Source organism: Ranitomeya imitator, chromosome 8 (genome assembly GCF_032444005.1).
Source record: "Ranitomeya imitator isolate aRanImi1 chromosome 8, aRanImi1.pri, whole genome shotgun sequence".
Classification (NCBI taxonomy): domain Eukaryota; kingdom Metazoa; phylum Chordata; class Amphibia; order Anura; family Dendrobatidae; genus Ranitomeya; species Ranitomeya imitator.
Window position 1 is genome coordinate 165,899,115 of NC_091289.1, and position 24,638 is coordinate 165,923,752.

General features: G+C 45.9%; 1 protein-coding gene across 8 annotated transcripts in view; it reads right to left on the reverse strand.

Moving 5' to 3' along the window:
• Positions 1-23,820, reverse strand: part of RALGPS2 (Ral GEF with PH domain and SH3 binding motif 2) — a 145,169-nt gene extending 121,349 nt beyond the window's left edge. For 5 of the 8 annotated variants that reach the window (XM_069737774.1, XM_069737769.1, XM_069737776.1 and 2 more), the window contains exon 1: positions 23,689-23,820. The gene's annotated coding sequence lies outside the window, so the exon portion shown is untranslated. Of the gene's footprint in view, positions 1-5,889; positions 6,034-23,688 lie in introns of those variants that run through there. The other 3 variants (XM_069737773.1, XM_069737768.1, XM_069737775.1) reach the window with 2 other exon arrangements.
• Positions 23,821-24,638: the final 818 nt, after the last annotated feature.

The window sequence follows — 24,638 nt, forward strand, 5'->3', positions numbered from 1 at the left end:
CTTTATACAATGCATGATGCTTAACCCCTTCCTGAACAGCGCCATACACGTAGGGCACAGAGGTGGCACAGCCCAGAAGCTTATCCTGCGCCATCAGCAGGGGAAGAGATAAGAGCGCCCATCACGGCTGTTCATCCCGGGGTGAATAACGGAATCTAATAGGTATGATGGAGGGCAGGAACTGAACCCATCATTGTCAGGACATCAGCTAGCCCGCGACATGATCAGAGGTCAGACCTAAGGATCCATTTATGCCTATAGTTGTCTTGTTTCCTGATCAGCGGTCATATAACAGCAGATCGCACTTTAGATGTGCACTGAATGATCTATAATCCACCAATAAGTGGGCACGGGCTGCATCACAGGATCTGACGGTGATCCACGGCTGAGAACAATGATCTGTTGTGCTTATCGGTTGGGGGCCGTGATGGGTCCTCCACAGACCCCCCTGATGCAGAGGGTAAAAGCTTTGTGCATAAACCAGTGAAAACCAGCAGGTCCCCATCAGAACAAACAGGACTATGCAAGGAAGAATATCATTTCACCTGACAGTCAAGAGTTTTACTCCTTTGTCAGGTAATCAATAGTCTGTTTAGACTGTATGATAACCATGTTGTGTAAATGCAACTTAAAGAGGTTATCCACTACCTGAACACCTCCCTTTTAACTAAAATACCGGTAATCCCCCTTGTAAAAGAAAAAAACAACATATACTGAGCTCCCTTACCAGCACTGTTCCAGTGATATTGGCGCCAGGGCAAGACATTGTTAGGTCACATGAATCCAGCAGCCAATCAGAAGCCACTATTGGATCATGAAAATACCATGTAAGCCATGAAAGGCCCTGCGCTAACATCACTGGAGCGGTGCAGATATGGCAGGTGAGCAGGATCACCTTAGTTAAGTGTTGTCCAAGTAGTGGATAATCCCTTTAAGAATCAGCTGCACATCAAGAGAATGGTGACAGGTATGATGCCTGATACACTGCACCACATAGGTAGTGCAAGCGATCGAGAAATCCATGGTCAAGTGTTGTGGAATTATATAAAGTTTGGTATAAGATCATGGTGCAAAAATGTAATTATAGAACTCACATCTTTTATAACTTAACGGTTGGGGGCCGTGATGGGTCCTCCACAGACCCCACTGATGCAGAGGGTAAAAGCTTCCTGCATAAACCAGTGAAAACCAGCAGGTCCCCATCAGAACAAACAGGACTGTGCAGGGAAGTGACGGAAGAGCAATCAGAATAGAAGTGTGAGACATTACCATGGGAAATGGAGTTTGCAAAAAAGAAGAGCAACACTGACATCTGCAAAGACAAGAACCTTGGAAAGATGCATTTCCAAATGAAATAATCACTTTTTTCTAAAATATTTCTGTTTAACAGCATGCATGTATGCTAGCGGGAAAACCCCTTTCATTTTATTTTTTTTTTTAATTTGCCTGGTTCAGACTACCCCCCCCGCCCCCCCCCTTTGTTACTCAGGACTATCATCTGGGTATCGGAGTCTTGAGGATAAGGCATACCCCTGTGCATTAAGTATACACTGAGGATGTTTGTTCTCCCCGTGTTTGCTGGGTTTCCTCCCACACTCCAAGGACATGCTGATAGGGGATCTAGATTAGATCCCCAATGGGGACAGTGACGATAATGCAGGCAGCCCCTTTAACATTTATGCCAAAAACAAAGCAATTGATGCAGCCACAAACTAAAGCACGAGATTAATACGAATTGATCTTCACATGGGAGTGACCCAAAAGTTCAATTTCCCAAGTGACAGCGGATTGTTATATTAGTACAGCTGCGTCGGTGGTAAGAGCGGCTGCAGGAAGCGGCCCCCCGCCGAGGATCACACAGCGGAGCAGATGTCCCCAGGAATAATAATAATAATAATAATAAGAGCCCAGGATCGCACACCAGGAGGTGGAGGAACAACATCTATCCGGGATCATCCATACAATGGCCACAACGTAACAGCTCCGACTACTGCAGGTGCCATAAGTGATCGCTGCCCCCACATAACCACTACTGGAAAATAATCCGAGCAGCGCAGGATAAGCTCTGCTCAATCATCTCCCCGCGATCAATATCGGATATAATACAGCACCGCATCCCAGCGACTTGTCAATCACAATATTGTGAGAAGTGAAAACACGTCCAGATAGGATTTCATGAGTCCGGCGGGAGAATATACTGTTCTCAGGGTGTAATCAGATGGTTTACCCATAACGGGACATGTAAATGCCTCCAAAAATAGTAATAAAATAGTATCTGTGCATGGCGGGGTAAGCAGATTTTTGTTTCCCCTCTGAGAAAATTACTTCAATATACGTTTTCTTTAAAAGGTTACTGAAACTTGTAACAGTTCTTGAGATATTAACTTTTTTTAAATTTACAATGCGTTGCCTAGGAGACCGACCACCGCTGCGGTCTATCTTGTAAGCACTGCGCAGAAGCGGGCCAGGATTAGGAACTATGACCCCACCAGTGATTGCAGTGAGAGTCAAAACAATGCCTTCAAGCTATAAAATAAAATAAAAAAAGCTTCTAAGCACTGTGCATGTCTAGCAGAAGTGGTCGGTCTCCAAGGCAACGACTTGTAAACAATAATGAAAACAAAAATGTTAACTCAAGAACGGCCGCAAGCTTCAATAAGAAGTAGTACTTCGATGTTTGCTTAATTGGAATCGGACACCAAAAAAACGACTGTTCAAACCAAGCACAGGTCTCGGTGCACTCTTGACTGAGCAAACAGTGCACCTCTCCACCGCTGCTTTCCATCTACATAAACTCCTCTTCCTTTATGGGCAGCGGTGGCTTTATAGAAGTGGGGATAGATGGAAAACAATTAGCTGGGCAGGTGCACTGACCTCCTCGGCCACGCCAGGGCCTGTGCTTGGTTTGAACAGTCATTTTGTGCCTCTTAATCTGCATTACAAGGTTGCACTGGCTACATCGCTCTCATGACACCTCCTGTCTTTGATTGACAAGTTGGTGAAAATGGCTTTTATCCAAGTAAGAGCCAGGAATCGATGTATTCATGAGACGGGACATCAGGTTACTTTCGATAAAGGCACAGAACACCTAGTGCAAAAGTGAATAGGTGGATTCTTTTCTTTCATTTATTGGAACAATTGGTGTCAGGAGCGATATCCTGCCAACGCTCGCCGCACGCTATATTCCGCTCATTCATCCCCGCGGATGACTAATGTGGCCACACACTTTCTGGCAGATCAGAGATCCTCAAAGTCCTTTACAAAGAGGCAGCGGCCCACCCATTTCCTAACTACAGATCCTAACTGGAGCTACCACTCCACTCGGTCATTTCATTTTTCTATCATTATAAAGGAACACAAATCTATTTATCTTTTTGGCACTTCGGAGCCCATACATCAAAGTCAGAAGGAAGCAAGTTATTCTTGATACATTTCAACATAAATCCATTAAACAAAAAAATAAGTACCGTAATTACAGAATGAAGATCCAGACATAATTTTGCTCATACTGGTCAGACTGGCTACTTTTTCCAGTCCCGGCTGGAGAGACACAGGAGCTTTTATACGCACGTAACGGTCAGCGCTCGCCCATTTCCTCTCCGGCGCTCCATACTAGCACCTATGTTCTCACACCCGGGCTCGTCCCGTACCAAAAACACAAAACTACAGTAATGTCTTCAGTGGGGTGTTTGTCCCATGCACAAATAGGAACAGCTTCCAGGCAAAAATAAACAAACACGTTTATGTTTGTGAGCGTACAGACTTAGCGCAAATATTTTGCACATTTCAGTCTAATACAGACACCCACATGTAAAACAGATGATTCTTTTTAATTAAAATGAACTTTTGCCATTTCTTACCAAACTACGGCCTCAGTTTACAATTTTATTGTCAATTATGTACTTCGGTTCATTACAGCTCTGTGTACATTTCCCCCAATATTTGTACTGATTTGTAAATATTTGGAATAAAATTTGTAATTTGTGGATACAGAGATACGGCCAGTAGCAGGTTAGTGGTCCATTCATTTTCTTGTTTCCCTTTCCCGGCCCAATGTCCCGTCACCTGCCATGGTCTTCATCAGTCGGCAGCCCGTGGACTAATACAGTTTACAAGAAACTAAAACCCCAAAGTATTTTGGCTGAGAACTGAAATGGAAATATGAGTAATTGAAGACATCCCTGGCATGTCTCCTCAATAATTAGCAATGTTTGGTGACTAATTGGTGTCAGATGGGCAGGGCAAATCACAGCAATACTCACTCAGTTTCAGTTTGGGTAAACAGCAAGTTACTACATGAGCCACCGTGACAGACAGGATTAATCAGCCGCACCCCGGACGGTCCCGCACCCCGGACAGTCCCGCACCGTCACCCCCGGACAGTCCCGCACCGTCACCCCCGGACAGTCCCGCACCGTCACCCCCGGACAGTCCCGCACCGTCACCCCCGGACAGTCCCGCACCGTCACCCCCGGACAGTCCCGCACCGTCACCCCCGGACAGTCCCGCACCGTCACCCCCGGACAGTCCCGCACCGTCACCCCCGGACAGTCCCGCACCGTCACCCCCGGACAGTCCCGCACCGTCACCCCCGGACAGTCCCGCACCGTCACCCCCGGACAGTCCCGCACCGTCACCCCCGGACAGTCCCGCACCGTCACCCCCGGACAGTCCCGCACCACCACCCCCGGACAGTCCCGCACCACCACCCCCGGGCAGTCCCGCACCACCACCCCCGGGCAGTCCCGCACCACCACCCCCGGACAGTCCCGCACCACCACCCCCGGACAGTCCCGCACCACCACCCCCGGACAGTCCCGCACCACCACCCCCGGACAGTCCCGCACCATCACCCCCGGACAGTCTCGCACCATCACCCACAAGCAAACATATGACGAGACCATACTATTGGCCTGATCTGAAAGGTATCCATGTCTAAAAGTTTATCTTTTACTTTAGTCGTCCGGTAGTTTTTACATATAGAACAAAAACTGCAAGTTGGATCCAATTGTCGAAGGGCGTTGGATCCTATTTTTATATATTTTTGGTACGCGCTTCTGTTTTTATCATCAGTGCAACAAAAATAAGTATGCACGCTTTTCCTACCCATTAAACCATATAACAGAACTCTGATGGCATCCATGTGCAGTTTGTTTTTTTCTCACGGATCCATTGATTTAAAATGTGCGATTTTGATTTGCAAATTGCATTACTATTTGGACATAATGGCTGTGTTCTTCCCATGGAACACGGACGTCTACATGAATACCGACGCATAGTTGCCAGAAGTCCATGATTTATAAAGCCTGAAATGGAAATTTGGGGGAAATAATTCTTGAAAATTTGTGTTTGTCCCAAGCCAAAAAGTGTTGTCATTTACGGAAATCCTGCCCAAAAGTTGCTTTTTTGGAAATACGAGGACATGATTTAAACAATGGTGCTGTTGTTAGTAAGTATAAAGTGGCAACTTAGAAAACGGATCAAAACATATAGAAAACTATTGTACATTAGTATTTTAGATCAGTCCAGGGGTAAAACAAAAAACAAATACAGTTAAAGGTAAACCAAAAATACACAGTATAAAAACATCCAAAGTAAAACATGCAAACAGTCCTGGAAATATTGTACAAAGGCTTTCAGATTCTCATTTGTAAAACAGAAACCGGGTGCGTACTATGGTTTGCCGATGTACCACAACTTCCAGAATGCCCTGGAATAGCACGGATTGATTAACTACACATTTAAAGCAGACACTGGAAGGATTATCATTATTCCACAAAATAACGTGAAGAAATATTTGCATCTGCTGACCGTCAGCTCAGGATGCGCACGAAGACCAAACAATGTGCGCACTATGCCAGCGCCGGATCTATCACGAGATTCACTTACACTTCAGACTTGCAGCTTTCAGCTTTCCCTGGAGAAGAATATTAAATGCAGACATGTGAAGAAGACATTAGCGCGCCGCCTGAGAGCCAAGCACAACTCCGAAAAACACCATCACAAGACCAATGATGTCAAGTGTTTAGACACATTAATATTTCTCATAAGAGGACGGCGGATACTCGAGGCTTCGGGAAACCGCCTCCTGGAGGAGACCTACAAGATTATGCAATTCACCCCCCCAATCCTTCCTTCTAATAACCCTTTCAAGAAAGTTGTTTAGAACTTCAGGAAAGTGGACCCAAAAATGCTATAAAGTCCCTAAACTAACAAACTGAGCAGGTAATCACCCTCCCCGGGGCCAGCGCAGACTCCTTAGGCGTTTTGGCTGCAGTGGTGACGACAGGTTGACAGCGCGCATCACCGCTGCAGCCAATCACCGATCTCAGCGGATGTGCCGAGATATCGCCAAAACCCCCAGGGAGGGCGAGAACCTGCACTTGTGAATATTTCAGGTGCACGGTCCTGGGAGATGAAAATTCATCCAAGTTTGTTTTAGAAATTAAATCATTTATCGTAAACTACAGTAAAAGCCGGGGAGTATCACTGCAAAAATTCATCAGGGATATTATGGCAAAAACAAACGGATAAAACGGCAGGCAACAAGAACCTGTACTGGGAAAGAGCATGGGTTCAATGTCCGTCCACCAATGGCTGGCCATCTGTGACAACGAAATGTTCTGCCAAGTATCAAGAAGTAATTAACAATTGTATCCGTGGGTTGATTGATCAGTTTGCTCATTAACTGTGAACCTAAAATTCTGATTTTAACCCATTTTAAGCTCTTCCTCAATGTAATTAAGTAGAATGTGTATAGATCGACAGCGTTCCCAAAGATCAATTCCCAGTCTTTATGGAACCTTTACGTACGGTATGTCAGTAAATAATAGAGGTATATTCTCGGGAACAATCGTATAATGCTTCATCAACTTATTTACAAAGCTAATAACTTGGGACAACAGAATTTGGGGGGGGATTAATTAGCAAAACGTATATGAAGGACGCTGCCAGGTATATGACGGACGCCGCCAGGTATATGACTGATAACACTAGCCCCTAAATGATTTATTGACGTTACCAACATACTTTGGGTTATAAAAAGACTGGGGATTGAGCTTTAGGGAAAGCCATTGTTTACTTGGATCACATGTGGGTTCCATTGAGGTTTTCGTCCCTTGACGTGATGATTATATATGTACAGAACGTATTACATGTGCAGTATGAAGCTGCTGACCTGATATTTAGGAGGAAGACAATGACTACTGATTACTCCGGCAGCTGTATCCTCAGAAAACTGCAACAAGCCCCAAAGGAGACTTGAAATGCATTCTTCTAAGGAGATGAAATAAGTGTATTAACACCCATAAAAACCAGGTCAAGCAGCCTAGTAGTGATGTTAGTACAGCAGCTCTCATGTTGACACAGTTAATTGCACAAAACATGTGTCCGGATCATTGGACAGGTCACCTCCTCTGTATGTAAAACAACAACTGTGCGTAGACATAACATGCCATATAACTGAAGTCACAGATGATATCTTGCAGTGAGAATCTTATTTTAACTGCCTGGCAGTGTAATTTACTTACTGATACTTCTAGGTATTGTTGTTCTTTAGAATAAAAAATAAATAAATAAAAAATTTAAAAAAAAAAAAAAAAAAAAAAGATTCCTACAAAGTGAAACACTGCAAAAAAAAAAACCTCATGCGTTTACGTTGGAAATAAGGAATATGAGATTTTAAAGAGAACCTGTCGACGATTTTTGTAATGTACAGAAAAAAACATAGCTGGAATGGCGCTGTAATACCGATTACAGTGATCCATATGGTAAAGAAATCCGCTTTGTGGTTCTTCTTTAATCAACAGTTGAAGTTTTCGGTGCACAGGGGCCCAACTGTGCACTGGGACTTCACGCTGTGTGTGGTGCCCCGGCCCCCTGTCAGCCTGCCTCCGGTCAGTGGTGCCCCGGCCCCCTGTCAGCCTGCCTCCGGTCAGTGGTGCCCCGGCCCCCTGTCAGCCTGCCTCCGGTCAGTGGTGCCCCGGCCCCCTGTCAGCCTGCCTCCGGTCAGTGGTGCCCCGGCCCCCTGTCAGCCTGCCTCCGGTCAGTGGTGCCCCGGCCCCCTGTCAGCCTGCCTCCGGTCAGTGGTGCCCTGGCCCCCTGTCAGCCTGCCTCCGGTCAGTGGTGCCCCGATCCCCTCAATCTGCCTCAGGTCAGTGGTCCCCCGATCCCATCAATCTGCCTCCGGTCAGTGGTCCCCCGATCCCATCAATCTGCCTCCGGTCAGTGGTCCCCCGATCCCGTCAATCTGCCTCCGGTCAGTGGTCCCCCGATCCCGTCAATCTGCCTCCGGTCAGTGGTCCCCCGATCCCGTCAATCTGCCTCCGGTCAGTGGTCCCCCGATCCCGTCAATCTGCCTCCGGTCAGTGGTCCCCCGATCCCATCAATCTGCCTCCGGTCAGTGGTCCCCCGATCCCCTCAATCTGCCTCTGGTCAGTGGTCCCCTGATCCCTTCAATCTGCCTCTGGTCAGTGGTCCCCCGATCCCCTCAATCTGCCTGCGGTCAGTGGTCTCCGGCCCCTCTCAACCTGCCTCCAGTCAGTGGTGCCCCGGCCCCTCTCAGCTTGCCTCCAGTTAGTGGTGCCCCGGCCCCCTCAATCTGCCTCCGGTCAGTGGTTCCCGGCCCCCTCCACCTGAGATTTGAAGCAGAGGAAACAGACGGAGGGGCTGGAGAATCACAGACAGGGAGGGGAAGACCTAGTGACAAGTCCGGCCCCTGTGCACTGAAATCTAACTAGCAGAAAACTTCAAATGTTGATTAAAGATGAACCGCAAAGCGGATTTCTTCACCAAAGGTATCAATGTAATCAATATTACAGCCATGTCTGTACTTTACATTACAAGATCGTGCTGACAGGTTCTCTCTATGAAATCTCTGTAAAATACCCACAGCGTAAGTTCACCAGCACTGCAGAGTCATCCCCATACCAAGAAAAAATAAAGACCTATCCTTTAAGATTCAGAGTATTTAGGAGCAAATGTTTCACCATCTCAAAATTAACTTTATGATATTTAAAAGGAACATCATATCACTACCAAATCTTTTATCTAATCAGATTGGGCACCTTAAATGGATTTTTCTTTCTTTTTACATACCAATATGTGCACATGACCGCTGCAGCCAATCACCACCATCAGTATGCATGTGACCGCTGAAGTCCGGGTAGTCACTTATAGGGCATCATCACTTTAGGTATACGAGATTGGAGAGACCACCAAAGAAAATTACTAGGCAGGCAATGATTTTTTTCTTTATTTTTAACACACCTTTTCTTATCAGATTTTTTTTTTTACATTTTCAAAGCCCTACTAATTTTTTGATTCTTATTTTAAATGAAGCCAGCCCCCTTCTCACGCAGCAATGATGTTGTGTTGACAGAGGAAACTACTGTAGTAAGCCCGAGCCGGAAATGTAGCTACTGGGACCCGGTACCGGGCGAGAACCCGGGACATCAATGGCGCTTTGCTAATACAAGTATATTAACGAGTCAAATACAATTTGGGCAATCTCGTTAAATAGACGACCTGATTATAAGAAAGTGCGAAGCTGGTAACGACAAGTCTGTCCACAAGAAGTTTGTTGACCGTTTCTCATAGCAACTGGCAAATCTGCATCTGTCATTAGCAACTTAACGCAGAGTTGTAGAAAAAGTTTCATAACTTCCTATAGAAACTTGGCTCTAGTTATCAGTGAATGAACAGACTTTCATAACTTCCCTTTAGGACAGTAGGTGAAACGCTGCCGCCAGCGCAAGACTGAAAGCGGATCTATCGATAAGATTTCATGTTAGGAACGGCAGCCGTTATTAACTGGAACTCTTAGACCAGAAGAGGCTGGTGTATTTACTTTGTAACTCTCAGAATGGCTGCTTAATCATTTCCTGCATGGTATTAGTATTGGCATTTTAGAAGAAAAGCTAAAGTTGTACCCTCCTCTTAATGAGGATTACGCAGCCACTCTCACATTGATTTTCAAAGTAATTACACCAGCACCATCAGACACAACAGAACAATTTTGAATATAGTTAGGATTATAAAACCAGGTGAAATTTTTAATTTTTGAGCGCCTGTCGGCAGTGCAGTCATCGACGCCAGTTTCAAATAAGCATATTACGGGCACAAAAGTATGGCCGAGAAAGACTGCAGATCATGGAACTATGAGGTCAATAAACTTGGGATCGAGTCAGGACACTTGGATTTTTTTCTGTCGTGGGACAGATACGTAGCGGGTTTTATGCCACACATTAATGCTCAAAGTAATAAATCTGCTGCATCAGATGATATTTTCAGAGCTGTCTGTCTATGTGGCTGTATCGATAAAGAAGTCAAGACATCAGAGGGCAAATATACAATATGCTGCCGAATTCATTTGTTAGCAAAACTGCTAAAGATAAATCTTAATTTGTCATGAGAACAGTCAGTCGCCATCCAGCGCATGATTCACAGAAGGGGTAGAGAGATCCGTCATGGGAACCGCAGCTGCCAAAAACCATCCCCGGCCTTGGGACGGCCACTTATCTTTCAACTTTTCCCGACTTCTATAAACAAAGCTGGGCAGCTTCAGAGCAGAACACACGTCCCGAGAATCTGGGAAACTTACAGCCAGCACTTGTCCTGGCGGGCCGCCACCAAACTACTAAAGCATCGCTCCCGACATAGTGTTCTGATGGAAGTCAACGATTCAGAAGTGTCAAAGTGCTACTGCACCCCAATAACGGGGGTCACCCACATCAGATGGGGGCATTCACCCCCAGACATCCATTTCTGAGGTGTACAGGGTGGAGGAGCTTAGTGATCACATCTGATACCTCGATGTTGGGAGAGACAAATCTAATCCTTTCACCCCCTCAATTGCACTGTCGGGTGCCAATGGTTAGTCATACCAATCAGGTACTTAAAAAATAAAAACAAAATAAAAAAAAAAAAAAAAAGACTTTCAGGTCTTCATTAGGCCCAACATTGAGGATAAAAAACAAAAAAAAAATTATAATTTAATATTTCTGCTACCATAAAAACCCACATCATACTGCAAAATATAGGAATAGAAAGAGTAAAAGGATGATTAAAAAAAAGACCCCAAAATAAACAAAGGAGGGGCGTCTACCAGCAAAGGTTGTACATATAGTAGCATAAAAAAAAAAAAAAAAAAAAGAATCAGTTGACAACGTGGCACATCGGGATGGATCCAACATCATGTCTCTGTACTGTGCCTTCCAGGGTTGGCACAATCCTGTCCCCAGGGGATTATTACAGTGGGATGAGAGAGGAACACAGGGCAGTGACAAGATGTTAATCACAAATGTAAAGGAACTTCTAGAATAAGTTCTGCTCCCCATAAAAATCGGAGAGGAGGAGGGGTTTGTCTCTATGTAAAGTCTTGTCTAAAGTCCACTTTAAGGGAGGATATTAGCGAAGGGAATGAGGATGTCGAGTCCATATGGGTTGAAATTCATGGAGGGAAAAATGGTAACAAAATTCTCATTGGGGTCTGTTACAAACCCCCAAATATAACAGAAAGCATGGAAAGTCTACTTCTAAAGCAGATAGATGAAGCTGCAACCCATAATGAGGTCCTGGTTATGGGGGACTTTAACTACCCGGATATTAACTGGGAAACAGAAACCTGTGAAACCCATAAAGGCAACAGGTTTCTGCTAATAACCAAGAAAAATTATCTTTCACAATTGGTGCAGAATCCAACCAGAGGAGCAGCACTTTTAGACCTAATACTATCTAATAGACCTGACAGAATAACAAATCTGCAGGTGGTCGGGCATCTAGGAAATAGCGACCACAATATTGTACAGTTTCACCTGTCTTTCACTAGGGGGACTTGTCAGGGAGTCACAAAAACATTGAACTTTAGGAAGGCAAAGTTTGAACAGCTTAGAGATGCCCTTAATCTGGTAGACTGGGACAATATCCTCAGAAATAAGAATACAGATAATAAATGGGAAATGTTTAAGAACATCCTAAATAGGCAGTGTAAGCGGTTTATACCTTGTGGGAATAAAAGGACTAGAAATAGGAAAAACCCAATGTGGCTAAACAAAGAAGTAAGACAGGCAATTAACAGTAAAAAGAAAGCATTTGCACTACTAAAGCAGGATGGCACCATTGAAGCTCTAAAAAACTATAGGGAGAAAAATACTTTATCTAAAAAACTAATTAAAGCTGCCAAAAAGGAAACAGAGAAGCACATTGCTAAGGAGAGTAAAACTAATCCCAAACTGTTCTTCAACTATATCAATAGTAAAAGAATAAAAACTGAAAATGTAGGCCCCTTAAAAAATAGTGAGGAAAGAATGATTGTAGATGACGAGGAAAAAGCTAACATATTAAACACCTTCTTCTCCACGGTATTCACGGTGGAAAATGAAATGCTAGGTGAAATCCCAAGAAACAATGAAAACCCTATATTAAGGGTCACCAATCTAACCCAAGAAGAGGTGCGAAACCGGCTAAATAAGATTAAAATAGATAAATCTCCGGGTCCGGATGGCATACACCCACGAGTACTAAGAGAACTAAGTAATGTAATAGATAAACCATTATTTCTTATTTTTAGTGACTCTATAGCGACAGGGTCTGTTCCGCAGGACTGGCGCATAGCAAATGTGGTGCCAATATTCAAAAAGGGCTCTAAAAGTGAACCTGGAAATTATAGGCCAGTAAGTCTAACCTCTATTGTTGGTAAAATATTTGAAGGGTTTCTGAGGGATGTTATTCTGGATTATCTCAATGAGAATAACTGTTTAACTCCATATCAGCATGGGTTTATGAGAAATCGCTCCTGTCAAACCAATCTAATCAGTTTTTATGAAGAGGTAAGCTATAGACTGGACCACGGTGAGTCATTGGACGTGGTATATCTCGATTTTTCCAAAGCGTTTGATACCGTGCCGCACAAGAGGTTGGTACACAAAATGAGAATGCTTGGTCTGGGGGAAAATGTGTGTAAATGGGTTAGTAACTGGCTTAGTGATATTAAGCAGAGGGTGGTTATAAATGGTATAGTCTCTAACTGGGTCGCTGTGACCAGTGGGGTACCGCAGGGGTCAGTATTGGGACCTGTTCTCTTCAACATATTCATTAATGATCTGGTAGAAGGTTTACACAGTAAAATATCGATATTTGCAGATGATACAAAACTATGTAAAGCAGTTAATACAAGAGAAGATAGTATTCTGCTACAGATGGATCTGGATAAGTTGGAAACTTGGGCTGAAAGGTGGCAGATGAGGTTTAACAATGATAAATGTAAGGTTATACACATGGGAAGAGGGAATCAATATCACCATTACACACTGAACGGGAAACCACTGGGTAAATCTGACAGGGAGAAGGACTTGGGGATCCTAGTTAATGATAAACTTACCTGGAGCAGCCAGTGCCAGGCAGCAGCTGCCAAGGCAAACAGGATCATGGGGTGCATTAAAAGAGGTCTGGATACACATGATGAGAGCATTATACTGCCTCTGTACAAATCCCTAGTTAGACCGCACATGGAGTACTGTGTCCAGTTTTGGGCACCGGTGCTCAGGAAGGATATAATGGAACTAGAGAGAGTACAAAGGAGGGCAACAAAATTAATAAAGGGGATGGGAGAACTACAATACCCAGATAGATTAGCGAAATTAGGATTATTTAGTCTAGAAAAAAGACGACTGAGGGGCGATCTAATAACCATGTATAAGTATATAAGGGGACAATACAAATATCTCGCTGAGGATCTGTTTATACCAAGGAAGGTGACGGGCACAAGGGGGCATTCTTTGCGTCTGGAGGAGAGAAGGTTTTTCCACCAACATAGAAGAGGATTCTTTACTGTTAGGGCAGTGAGAATCTGGAATTGCTTGCCTGAGGAGGTGGTGATGGCGAACTCAGTCGAGGGGTTCAAGAGAGGCCTGGATGTCTTCCTGGAGCAGAACAATATTGTATCATACAATTATTAGGTTCTGTAGAAGGACGTAGATCTGGGTATTTATTATGATGGAATATAGGCTGAACTGGATGGACAAATGTCTTTTTTCGGCCTTACTAACTATGTTACTATGTTACTATTATCCCTGGTGTATGCTGTAAGAGTCTGTATGTTCTCCCGGTGTTTCCGTGGGATTCTCCGCTTTCCTCCCACACTCCACGGACATACTGACAGGGAATGTAGACTGAGAGCCCAATGGGGACAGTGATGGCAATATCTGAAGCGCTGACTTTTACAATAAGTTCTGCCATCCCTGGTGTGTGCGATATCAGCGGCTCCCAGCATCAGGAGATTAGGTGCGTGACCATCAGATGACCCAACTACGGGCAACCTCCATCAGCACGGGAGGCTGCGGTAATCTCCGGTAGGCCTCCTTAGCCTCCAGCGTCTCTTCTAGTTGTGGCGCCCTGAGGCCCGGCAATAGCAAGACAAAATGAGAGGGTAAAACTAAAGACGGGAATGGCAGCTGTCATAATGCAACAGCCACTTATAAACATCACACACGTGTGATCACAATCAGAGGCCAAATAGTTCACATTTCCACAAAACGGGAGTTTATTGGAAAATACTGACACGAGTGGGTAACCGTCTCATTTAGCGGGTATACACGGCCCTGTATTAACCAAGCACTTTAGCACCTCCGTATGTGCCCAGCTTATAAAGCAAGGCGGTAAAAAGAACAAAAAGACTTTTTTCTTTTCTTTTTACATGTCGGTGCTAAATAAGTGAATGGGATGAACGGCTCTCACTAATCAAGGTTGATGAAATTAGAGGACCATCAAATGTGTATGGGGTGCTCCCAAATATCCACCAACAGGCGAGTATCAGGCAGCTTAAAGGGAGTATCCAGTGAAGACAAGTGATCACCTAACCATAAGAAAGGTGGTAAACTTGAGGATAAAAATTACCCAATGGGGCATTATTACCCCTATTACAATGGAGCGGCAGGGCACGTACCTGGCTACCACTCCATTCTCCATGGGGCTGCCGGAAAAAGCTGGATGCATCGCCCGGAAGCCAAATAGGGAGCGGTGGACGAGCAAACCCACTGCTGCTCCAATCTAACGATTATAAAGGAGCCTCGCTCTGCCGATTTGTATGGATGCATAATCCTTTTCTTCCACAGATCCCATTAAATACACAAGTGGATGCTGATATGTATGGGGGAGTCAAGAGAGATGGTATTACCAGGCACAGCCGATAGCAAACGTACAGAGCTGCACCAGGTAGACAATAGGGAGGAGGCGATACCAGCCACGCCTGGAGCAGACGGTACAGATGATGGGAGTTCGCTCATTAAAGGGGTTTTCTCAAGTTATTAAATGGATAAAGTTGCAAAGTGCTTGAAAACATAAGCAAGAGTACAATATACTTGTTAATATTAATGTTCATGGCTGGTAACTGACCTCCCTGCTCTATCAGTGCTGCTCTGGCCACCACTGGCTGGATCAAGCAAGCATAAAAAAAAAAAAAAACAGGAAATAATTAAGTATTAAAAAAAAAAATGCAGGAAAAAAAGCAATAATCAGTGCAGGTTAGTATTGTGTGTTTCAGTGCGGTCAAAAGTAGAAAAACAAATGCTTTATTTACCCGAAATGTGAACATGGCCTCAAAGAAAAGTTCCAAGCTACCAAAAATGTCTAGACTATTGGATGCCGGAATAAGGGTATGTGCCCACGTTGTGGGATTTGTGTGCGGATTTTTCCGCAGCGTTTTTTTTAAAAATCCGCAGGTAAAACGCACTGCGTTTTTACCTGCAGATTTACTGTGGATTTCCTGTGTTTTTTGTGCAGAGTTCACACCTGCGGATTCCTATTGAGGAGCAGGTGTAAAACGCTGCGGAATCCGCACAAAAAATTGACATGCTGCGGAAAATAATCCCATGCGTTTCCGCGTGGTATTTTCCGCACCGTGGGCACTGCGCATTTGGTTTTCCACTGGTTTACATTGTACTGTACCCCGGATGGAAAAATGCTGCAGATCCGCAGCCAAAATTCGCAACGTGTGCACATGGCCTAAAAGGAATTTTACTGACTGATTGTCAAAAAGGAGAACTCTAAATAAAAGGCCTAGGAATATCTGACATTTCTACAGCCGGCGAGTTACAACCTGGTGATTGAGCCTCACGTGATAAATTAAGGTTATATAAGGAAACGTATCTGAAAGCTGAGAATTCTGCACCGGGGCCGCGGCCCAACGCTGCCAGGATTAAGATAATGCCGCCTAAGCCCACCGTCTATTGACCAGCATTAATCTTAGGGTCCCCGATGACTTAAGACCATCTGTGCCCTTACTATCTGGTCAGGGTAAGCAGACCCCAGACAGACATCTGTGAGGACAGAAGGCATCCCCCCCCCCCCCCCAACTGTAACGTCCCTGACAAATGGTGACCTGTCAATGCGACTAAATGGAGAAAAACGCCCGGGAACAGGTGCTTCCTCCTGAAAACCAGGTCCCTGGCGATCACACGCTGCTGCTAAATAGATACGCCTGCATTTTATACAATGCACAGCAAGACTGAGATGACAATTCATTAATTAATAGGCATAACGCCGCATAAGGGATGGAAAAAAAAAAGAGAAAGAGCATAAGGACAAAGGAGATAAAGTGGCAACTGGGTGCAAGAAAAAAGGGTCAGCGCTCACCGAGATAAGAAAAAGAGAGCTATCAACTGCACACAGCGCACGTGACGAGACCACAGGACGGTCGGAAGTAGATGGCGAGGACCACATACCACTTATTATTGAGCACTGGAATATCGGACGCCGTCAGATAATATAGACTATATTCCCCTTGTGGGTTGCAAGATCCGCACTGGACCATATGCAATGATATAATAATAAATAGTAATAATGCCAACTAGTCATCGGGGCAAGTGCTGAGCACTGCAAGACACATGATGACCATAAAGTGCCATAAATGCCCCCAACACCAAGAATCAGTCACTTGGAAGCTTTTTCCACAGCAAAACACAATTCTATCCATTTTAGGTCAAATTCTCACATCCGGGCCAGCAGTAAAGAAGCTGCTTATAAAAAGCAGGTTTTGTTGCATTTTTTTCTGCCTTTTTTAAATCAGGTATATTTGTCTCTTGTGCACGCTGATAAAGTTTAGTGCTCCCCGACAAAAAATATGATGCAACTTCATGGAGTTTTCTGCAAAATTTAGATAAAATGTGAATTAAAAATAATAAAAAATCCACGTGTATAAATCCTACGTGCAGATGTCTTTCAGCACAGGATACCAGATCAGTTTTGCGGATCACAAGTGTGGTAGTCATCGCCCCGGTCATGTATAATATAGAGTGATGTCGGCTGCCATCCAAAAAGTGCACACACTACTGAGCATACATGGGTGCGCCCCAGGAGCTCCCAAAATCTATGACCTCTGCCTTTTATATCTGTTCCAAAACGCACATGAAAAACACATCAATAATAAATATAAGACCATTCACACAACCCGATCAGGCTGGAAAGTAATCACAGAACAAGACAGAAAACAGCCGCAAAGGATCAAAACAGGAACACAATGGAGGCAAGTTTGGGAATGTAGACTAATAGGCTGGAAAGTTCTCCGAAACAAGCGCCCAGCTTCCAGTTGTCGCCCCATCACACACGGGAGCCCATCTGCATGCCTGTATATAGGAGCGGTATACCCCCGTATAAGACACATACAGGGGACTATTCCACACCCAGAATTCTCTATATGTAACATGCCTTTGTCAATATCAGTGCTGGGTTATATATTCGCTCGCTTTAAAATTCATTGTTCTCGGTGGCAAATAAGACCTGCGCTGCTGAGAACAATGACAATCAATGCGCACAGAACCATCCATTACCGATCATTCTGGAAGAGCAGCCGGGCTTCGAAGCGAGCCATTAAGTGACGAGCAGAGGTCGCCTAATGATAGCAGACCGTCCAATGTACATGCGCCTATAGACTAGACGAGTGTAAAATAAGCCAGCGTCACAAGATGGTTGATACGTCCAGCACACCTTTAAGGCTCGTTCACACGCTGCGTTTTTGCCGCATTTTTTTCCCCCCATGCGATTCTCAGTAACAGTAAAGTGAAAGATTTCAGAAATCTCATGCAACTAATTTTTATCCAATTTTTGCAGATAAGAACCTGCAAAGTGTTTGGTTTAAAGCCACATTCTGCACGTCAATTCTTTCAATGTTTTTGCAACGTTTTTCACCCATTAAAATTAATGGAGAAAAGACAAAAAAAAGAACATTTTACACAGCGCTTTCCTGCAGAAAAATCGACTGCACATACTCAACGTGCGCACATCCCCTTATACCATTTGGTAGTTGCTTTCATTGCCCCAGTTATGAGAGTTTTTGGCACAGTTGAGGCCATGCCTTTCCTGTGCCCACATTCCGGTAAGTGGCAATTGTACAGCACATAGATGTTACGCAGAACATGAAATGAAGGCAGATTTCAGGCACACGCAGCGTAGTAAATCCGCCCAGTTTCACTGGGGGTTTAATTAATACACACACCCGACACGAGCCATTCAGGGAAACTTTCGCAAAGGTCGAGTCCACAAAGGACTGGCACATTGCAGATCTGACATGGCAGAAAACCCACACACAATAATACCGCGCTGGAAAAACAGCACAAGAGATCAAATCCTGAACTTTCCATCATACAAACCTTCTTGGTCAAATAGTGCAGAAAAGGACATTTCCATATTATGATATTGACAAATAAAGCAAGAAAAAACAAAAACATTACGACGCTGTGGTCATGTGATCACTTCAGCAATGCATACACCAAAAAGCAGAATGAAGAAGATAAGTATGATAGGTCAGCTTTACACTGTCCCAAAATGTATCCCCTCCCCCTAAGACTACAGCTGGCCATCACATGGAAGTGAATGTCATTGACTTTATCACAGGGGCTTCGTGGCCCCCAGCACTAGTCCGCCTCTCCCTCTGCCCGAAACGTCCGATAACAGAATAATAGATTAGAATCCAACTGCACAGGGAATGTGCACAAGACAGATCCATGCCTGTCCCTTTAAACACAATGGAGGACTGTGGGAGTTGTAGTACACGATCCAGCGTATACAGGCAGGACTCCAATTCATTTGGGTGGTGCTGAAGGGTCCTGCTGTATGGGAAGAGCTGCGGCCCCCACAACTCTTCACACCGTGCACTGTCGCTGCGTAGTGATGCATGGCTGACAAGCACACATACAGTAACCCATGACAACTGATATACAAAGTGTAGGCTGCCCCAGGTGTATGGATGATGGGGGGTGTACATATATATTTTCACAAAGCTCATGTAATCAATGAATCAATAATTATAACCATTTATCAACTTCAAGATTTTTGCTGAATAGTTTACAACTTAGCTGCACTTTTCCATGGGCTTCAGCACATCATGCAGTATGTATGAAGCACGTCGGGGGTCCCACCATATACAGTGGGGTATGACGACATACTGCCAAGCGGGGCACCAGTATTAACAATTAGGTAGGGGGCTTATTGTTTCTGCTTTAGTTTAGTGGTCAAATTTGGAGGATTTCTCTTTTTTTTACCCAAAGACAAAAACATTGTAGGAAAAAAATTAGCCCCGTTTGCACTATTGAGGTGTCCTCTCCTAGGAATCAATGGGAGATGTATTCAGCGGATTTTGGTGCAAAACCCACATGAAAATTTGCTTTAAAAATCTCCTTTGGAAAAAAAAAAATAGTGTGAATGTATAGATCTCGCTCTCCGAGATCAAGAACCAAACTCCACAGACAGATCAGCTAGAAAGCTAAAGACTTCACTGGATCAGAATATTTACAGAACTTGTATCACTGCAGCCAAAGTGACGCTGAGAGGTCACGACGTAGAGACTGTTTGGGGGGGGGACGGGACGTAACGACCGGGGGGGACGCAATGATGGGGGGGGGGTGGCGTAATGACTGGGTGAGGGGGGGGGGGGGGGGGGGAGACGTAATGACTGGGGGGACGGGAACAACTGAACTTGGCAATGATTAGAGAAGTGTGGAGGAAGAGGGAGACTCTTTCCGCAGTGGAAATTCTGTGCACCTGTTGAGGGTTTCAGTGGTTTTTTTGGCCGATAAGCCGATTTGCTCTCAAGGTGGAAAACTGCAGTAAAAACTCAAAGAATTTACAATAAAATAAACAATACAGGTAAAAAAAAAAAAAAAAACAACAAAACCCTGAGAACATCCCTTTCTGAAAACTCCCTGACACTTATTTGCAGCCAGAAGCAAATACACAAATACCATATAATGTAGGAACAGCACAGGCAGGTATAGGGCACCGCGCCGGCGTCTCCTGCACATAGGGGGCGCTATATTCTGTACAAGTGGCGCTCTACATACCACTGCTCTCCAGCTCAGGACTTTCCAAAACTATAACTCCCAGCATCCCATTACAACCTTCCAGTAGTTCAGAGATCACCCCCAGCGTGTCCAGCAGCTTCCTTCTGTGCCAACACTACAACCCCCAGCATACCCTCCCTACAGCGTTCCTGCTGTTAACACTACAACCCCCAGCATGCCCCCACAGCTTTCCTTCTGTACTAACACTACAACCCCCAGCATGCCCCCACAGCTTTCCTTCTGTACGAACACTACAACCCCCAGCATGCCCCCACAGCTTTCCTTCTGTTCTAACACTACAACCCCCAGCATGCCCCCACAGCTTTCCTTCTGTTCTAACACTACAACCCCCAGCATGCCCCCACAGCTTTCCTTCTGTACTAACACTACAACCCCCAGCATGCCCCCACAGCTTTCCTTCTGTTCTAACACTACAACCCCCAGCATGCCCCCACAGCTTTCCTTCTGTACGAACACTACAACCCCCAGCATGCCCCCACAGCTTTCCTTCTGTTTTAACACTACAACCCCCAGCATGTCCCCACAGCTTTCCTTCTGTACTAACACTACAACCCCCAGCATGCCCCACAGGTTTCCTTCTGTACTAACACTACAACCCCCAGCATGCCCCCACAGCTTTCCTTCTGTACTAACACTACAACCCCCAGCATGCCCCACAGCTTTCCTTCTGTACTAACACTACAACCCCCAGCATGCCCCCACAGCTTTCCTTCTGTACTAACACTACAACCCCCAGCATGCCCCCACAGCTTTCCTTCTGTACTAACACTACAACCCCCAGCATGCCCCCACAGCTTTCCTTCTGTACGAACACTATAACCCCCAGCATGCCCCCACAGCTTTCCTTCTGTTTTAACACTACAACCCCCAGCATGCCCCCACAACTTTCCTTCTGTACTAACACTACAACCCCCAGCAGGCCCCACAGCTTTCCTTCTGTTCTAACACTACAACCCCCAGCATGCCCCACAGCTTTCCTTCTGTACTAACACTACAACCCCCAGCAGGCCCCACAGCTTTCCTTCTGTTCTAACACTACAACCCCCAGCATGTCCCCACAGCTTTCCTTCTGTACTAACACTACAACCCCCAGCAGGCCCCACAGCTTTACTTCTGTACTAACACTACAACCCCCAGCATGCCCCGCAGCTTTCCTTCTGTACGAACACTACAACCCCCAGCATGCCCGGACAGCTTTCCTTCTGTACGAACACTACAACCCCCAGCATGTCCCACAGGTTTCCTTCTGTACTAACACTACAACCCCCAGCATGCCCCACAGCTTTACTTCTGTACGAACACTACAACCCCCAGCATGCCCGGACAGCTTTCCTTCTGTACTAACACTACAACCCCCAGCATGCCCCACAGCTTTACTTCTGTTCTAACACTACAACCCCCAGCATGCCTTCTGTACTAACACTACAACCCCCAGCATGCCCCACAGCTTTACTTCTGTACTAACACTACAACCCCCAGCATGCCCCACAGCTTTACTTCTGTACTAACACTACAACCCCCAGCATGCCCCACAGCTTTACTTCTGTACTAACACTACAACCCCCAGCATGCCCCACAGGTTTCCTTCTGTACTAACACTACAACCCCCAGCATGCCCCACAGCTTTACTTCTGTACGAACACTACAACCCCCAGCATGCCCCCACAGCTTTCCTTCTGTTCTAACACTACAACCCCCAACATGCCCCCACAGCTTTCCTTCTGTTCTAACACTACAACCCCCAGCATGCCCCACAGCTTTACTTCTGTTCTAACACTACAACCCCCAGCATGTCCCACAGCTTTACTTCTGTTCTAACACTACAACCCCCAGCATGCCCGGACAGCTTTCCTTCTGTACTAACACTACAACCCCCAGCATGCCCCACAGCTTTCCTTCTGTACTAACACTACAACCCCCAGCATGCCCCACAGCTTTCCTTCTGTACTAACACTACAACCCCCAGCATGCCCCACAGCTTTACTTCTGTACGAACACTACAACCCCCAGCATGCCCCACAGCTTTCCTTCTGTACTAACACTACAACCCCCAGCATGCCCCACAGCTTTACTTCTGTTCTAACACTACAACCCCCAGCATGCCCCACAGCTTTCCTTCTGTACTAACACTACAACCCCCAGCATGCCCGGACAGCTTTCCTTCTGTACTAACACTACAACCCCCAGCATGCCCCACAGCTTTACTTCTGTTCTAACACTACAACCCCCAGCATGCCCCACAGCTTTACTTCTGTACGAACACTACAACCCCCAGCATGCCCCACAGCTTTCCTTCTGTACTAACACTACAACCCCCAACATGCCCCCACAGCTTTCCTTCTGTTCTAACACTACAACCCCCAGCATGCCCCACAGCTTTACTTCTGTTCTAACACTACAACCCCCAGCATGTCCCACAGCTTTACTTCTGTTCTAACACTACAACCCCCAGCATGCCCGGACAGCTTTCCTTCTGTACTAACACTACAACCCCCAGCATGCCCCACAGCTTTCCTTCTGTACTAACACTACAACCCCCAGCATGCCCCACAGCTTTCCTTCTGTACTAACACTACAACCCCCAGCATGCCCCACAGCTTTACTTCTGTACGAACACTACAACCCCCAGCATGCCCCACAGCTTTCCTTCTGTACTAACACTACAACCCCCAGCATGCCCCACAGCTTTACTTCTGTTCTAACACTACAACCCCCAGCATGCCCCACAGCTTTCCTTCTGTACTAACACTACAACCCCCAGCATGCCCGGACAGCTTTCCTTCTGTACTAACACTACAACCCCCAGCATGCCCCACAGCTTTACTTCTGTTCTAACACTACAACCCCCAGCATGCCCCACAGCTTTCCTTCTGTTCTAACACTACAACCCCCAGCATGCCCCACAGCTTTCCTTCTGTACTAACACTACAACCCCCAGCATGCCCCACAGCTTTACTTCTGTTCTAACACTACAACCCCCAGCATGCCCCCACAGGTTTCCTTCTGTACTAACACTACAACCCCCAGCATGCCCCACAGGTTTCCTTCTGTACTAACACTACAACCCCCAGCATGCCCGGACAGCTTGCCTCCCTTTGAGCATGCAGGTAACATTATCAGACATGCTGGGAGTTGTAGTCCCGCCTCGGCTGCAGAGCCGGTGTCTGCCCCTGCACTAACCGCATACACCAGGAGTCAGGGCGTCCTGCTGAGACTTGTAGTTCCCCAGCTGGCAGGCAGCGTCCCGCTGAGCCCCGGCCCTCAGTGTCACAGTGTAACCATGCAGCAGCAGTGCGTCGGGAGCGGCTCCAGGTACCACACCACTCTCCCCGGTTACCTGCGCACATCCGCTCCGGCCTCCCCTCCCGGTGTGGGCGCCGCTCTCCGGAGCTCCGGGCCGTTGTTCTCCGTCCGTTTCTCTTCTCTCTCATTCAGACGCCGGCAGAGCGCCGTGCGCGCCCCCGCCTCTCCAGCCTTGTGTTACCGATGCTAAGAAGGGGCGGGGCCGACCACAGAAGGGCGTGGAATGGGCGGGGATACGTAACGTGCGCGCCCCCGCCTAATACTGAACCACGGCTGTAGGGAGGAGTGAGGGGACGGGAAAGCTGTGTACGGAGGCTGATACTCCGCCCAATAATTGGGCGTGGTTAGGACAGACCCGCCTTAGTGGGTGTGGTTACGGGTTGTAATGGGCGTGGTTTTAGTTTAAAAACACAGAGTGGCGCACGCGGACCAAAAAAAACTCTTTTAACTCTTTACGTTCCAATGGGAAAGAAAAAGTCGCAGAGCTGCGCCCGGGCTGCTGATGACGTACACCAGAAGGGTGTCAAACTGCATTCCTCGAGGGCTGCAAACAGGTCATGTTTTCAGGATTTCCTTGTACTGCACAGGTGATAATTTAATCACCAACTCATTATTTGTGTAGGTGATTAAATTATCACCTGTGCAGTGCAAGGAAATCATGAAAACATGACCTGTTTGCAGCCCTCGAGGAATGCAGTTTGACACCCCTGACGTACACAGCAATGTATGAAGGATGGGCGCACGATCAGGTCTGGTGAGCGATCAGGAGCGATCTGTTGTGTAATCATCCATTCTGTGGGAGAACATTTGCCAACTGACTGCTTTCCCCCCTTTTTTGTCCAAATTGGGATGTAATCTAAAAGAAAATAATATAATGACTAGATAAAAAGCCATAACATTAAAACCACAGGCTCTGTTTAGTAATCTTTGTCCATGTTCACACTGAGTTTTGTTTTGTTAGTTTTTTTTTCGAAAACCCAATAA